This window comes from Nematolebias whitei, chromosome 16 (genome assembly GCF_014905685.2).
Source record: "Nematolebias whitei isolate Nwh7 chromosome 16, NemWhi1, whole genome shotgun sequence".
NCBI lineage: Eukaryota > Metazoa > Chordata > Actinopteri > Cyprinodontiformes > Rivulidae > Nematolebias > Nematolebias whitei.
In genome coordinates, this window is record NC_056513.1 from 7,939,499 (window position 1) to 7,943,428 (window position 3,930).

Consider the following 3,930-nt stretch of genomic DNA (forward strand, 5'->3'; position numbering starts at 1 on the left):
TAAATAGCTTTAACTTGTGTTTTAATAGCTTTAGCTTGTGTTTAAATAGCTTTAGCTTGTGTTTTTTGCTTTAGCTTGTATTTTGATGGCTTTAGCTTGTATTTTAATGGCTGTAGTTTGTTTTGAATGCTTTAGCTTTTGTTTGAGCACTTTAGCTTGTGTTTTAATAGCTTTAGCTTGTGTCATGATGGCTTTAATTTGTATTATTATGGCTTTAGCTTGTGTTTTAATAGCTTTAACTTGATTTTTTTGGATAAAGCATGTTTTAATGGTTTTTGCTTGTGCTTTGATTAATTTTTATGGCTTTATTGCATTTTGAATTTTTTTGGAGTACTTTAGCTTGTGTCATGATAGCTTTAGCTTGTATTTTGATAGCTTTAGCTTGTGTTTTAATGACTTTAGCTTGTTTTTTATGGATTTAACATGTTTTGATGGCTTTAGCTTGTGTTTTAATGGCTTTAGCTTGTGTTTTATGGATTTAACATGTTTTGGTGGCTTTAGCTTGTGTTTTAATGGCTTTAGCATGTTTTTAATACTTTAGCTTGTGTTTTAAGCCCTTTAGCTTGTGTTACGATGGCTTTAACTTGTGTCATGAATGCTTTAGCTTGTGTTCTGCTTGTTTTACCTTTCATTAGGTTTAGCTTGTTTAACCAACTTTAGCCAACCCATTCAGAACTCAGCATCCAGGCTGAATTTGGTCAGAAAATATATTTTTCTTGTTTCTTCGGCTGTCAGTCTGAGCTGAGGGGTTATATTTAGTCTAGCCATGGGTTCATGTGGAACCTCTTTCCAGGCGGACCCGTTGAGTCTTTCATGGTCTGAAGTTCTGCCTTCGGTCGGGTTTACAGCTCGTTTCAAACGTGGTGGTTTAGGCGGGGTCGGCTGTTTTTAGCGGCCTAAAGTTTCTGCCCCACCAAGATCTCTTCTTCTTCTTCTCCTCCTGAACCCGACGCCGCTCGCTCCCTGCTCCTCTCTGAAACTGTAAGTTGTTTCAATATTTTTAAAAACCTGGAGGGTTGCTTTAAAACGAGGAAGCTGTAAATGCGACTGAATATTTCTGATGAACTTCTTGAAACAATCAGAGGTCCGATTTGTTGGATGAATTAAACTTTTGTTTTCATTTCCTCTGAGGGAAAACCAAACATCAAGTCTTGTTCTGTTGCTATCTGGGACATGAACCCCCCGGAGCCTCATTCTGAGTTGTTTATTCTTCATTTGCATCTTAGAGACCCCATCACCGAGGGTTCAGCTGATTTGATGAATAATGTTGAGTCAAAGCATCCCACACAGCTAAAGAAACCTGGAATCCTTCGTGTTTTTATTCTGTGCTGCCATACAAAGTGGGTGATAATGTTTTTGCCTGTGTGATGTGTTGTGTTAGCAAAATATTTCATGAACCAGTGGTTTTTCTGACCAAAACCATTGGATCTGCAGCTATAACTGGTTACCAGCTAACTGACTTTAGCGAACAAAAAAAGGCTATAATTCAGCCATGTTTACAGATATTAAGCTGAAATTTGGTGTGGTAGTAGCTGAGAGTCACCCAGCTCTAACAGATCTTTGGGACGAGAGGTGGCGGGCGATATGCATTCATTGTGGGACCGTTTGTGGGATGATTTCAGTGGCAGACAGACTGTCTCCTCTCCAGCAAACGTGTGACTCATTTTTATGTTGGATTAAAAATATTTCGGCTGCCTGAGTCAGAACATGAAGCCTAATTTTAGCTGCTGCAGGATCAGGAGACGTTCCCACCTCAACATGTTAAGAACAAGCATCTTCCATGTGTTTTGTAAAATTCAGGGAGGAGAATTTAGATCCGAAAATGTTGCTGTGTGATTTATTCTGCGAGGCACAGCATCTGCTGCCGGGCCGAGCCAATGAGTTAATTTCAGGAAGTTTAAACGAGATATTTTCAGCTCGGCCGGCCCAAACGACTGCTGCTGGTTCTGTTTTCCACTGTGGTCGCCACCATCTGTCTTTGAGCTCTGGGTCTCCTCTGCAAGGCTACGTCCTCGGTACTGGTTCGGTTCTGAGAGGTATGAAACAATTCAGAGGTCCAGTAGTAGCAGAGGATACTCTGATGTTTAGTCTCATTCAGAGGACTTTATTCTGTTTCTTCCTTCGTCTGTTAGCAAAATATCTCATAAATGGATTTAGAGATTGTTACAAATTGATCATTGGATCTATAAAACAGAATACAAATAAATGAATAGAAACCAAAACAGCTAGACTTTTATTTTGCAGGTAAATACATTTTGCCTCCCATCCAGGAGGATTTCTCCAATTAAAAATGTCTGAAGATTGTAGAAATCCAGGATTTATATGATGTTATGTTCCTGGATTTACATGCAGATTAAACACATGCCCCTCCCTCCTGAGGGTCATTATCTCCCTTCCTTCCCTCCTTAGGGTCATCGGTCATTGTCTCCCACCCCTCCCTCCTGAGGGTCATCAGGGTCTTTGTTCTCCCCCGCCTCCCGCCCGAGGTTCATCAAGGTCTTTGTCTTCCTCCCCTTCCTGCTGAGGGTCATCATGGTCTTTGTCTCCCTCTCCTCTCATCTGAGGGTCATCAAGGTCATTATCTCTCTCCCCTCCTTCCTGAGGGTCATCAGGAATCTTTGTCTCCTCTATCCATCCTGAAGGTCATCAGGATCTTTGTCTTCTTCCCCTTCTTGCTGAAGGTCATCAGGGTCTTTGTCTCCCTCCCCTCCCTCCTGAGGGTCATCAGGGTCTTTGTTAAACTGGCTCATGAGGAAATGTTGTGGTCACCCACATAGAGGTGTGAATTAGAGTGAAACTGACCTGGGATACTGACACATCTCACCTGCTTTAAGTGTAAAATCTCCTGCCTCCCTGATCCGTCGCCTTGATTATCCGTTTTGTGTTACACCTCTTGACGGATGAATGGACCAGAGCTCATCTCAGGACTGCTGCAGTCTTGCAGGTCAGACAGAAGACGGGACACGTCCCCATCAAATGTGACGCATAACCATGACTTTACACATGTGCCCTTTTCACGGTGCCTGTTTGAACCGGAGCTGGTGCTGGAAATGTGTAGTAGTCATTGTCTCATAAGGACCAAGTGTAACGTTTGTCTTCGTGTCCAAAATCAATTTCTTGTCCCAGAAAAGTTGCTTTAAATGAAACCAGGGTTTATTTGATCTGTGTTTACCCTTGTGCATTGTCTCTTTATGTCAGTAGCAGGTATATTCCCTTTAGTTTAATGGATGTAATGATGGCTTGTGCTTTTTAGACTTATAAAAATGTTTTGATGTTTGATCATGAAGAAAAGGCTAACAGACATGTAACTGTTTTAGACCTCAGGGAACCAGAAGGTGACACTTTATTTTGAAGTAAAATAACTGAAATCCACAGAATCATCATTTGATACATTGCCTGGATGATGGATGCATGGATGGATGCCTGGATGATGGATTGATGTTCAATGATGGATGGATGTTGATTGATGATGATTGATGTTGGATAATGTTGGTTGGGATGGAGAATGACTGGATGTTGGATAGATGATGAATGATGTTGGATGGATGGATGATGATGGATGTTGGATGGATGATGGATAATGTTGGTTGATGGATGGATTGAGGATGGATGGATTATGTTGGATGATGGATGTTAGATGGATGGATGATGAATGATGTTGGATGATGTATATTAGATGTTAGATGGATGGATGGATGGATGATGGACTGATACTGGATGCTGGTTGGATGTTGATGGATGATGATGGATGTTGGATGATGGATGGACAATGGATGATGTTGGTTGATGGCTGGATGGATGCTGGATGTTGGATGAATGGATGGATGAATGATGGACTGATTCTGGATGCTAGATGGATGATGTTGGATGATGGATGTTAGATGGTGGATGTTGGTTGGATGGATGATGTTGGATGATGGATGTTAGATG

At 41.4% G+C, this 3,930-nt stretch overlaps 1 protein-coding gene across 1 annotated transcript in view; it reads left to right on the forward strand.

Moving 5' to 3' along the window:
• sh3pxd2aa (SH3 and PX domains 2Aa) overlaps positions 1-3,930 on the forward strand; it is an 89,800-nt gene that overhangs the window by 9,491 nt on the left and 76,379 nt on the right. The gene's annotated exons all lie outside the window — the stretch shown is intronic.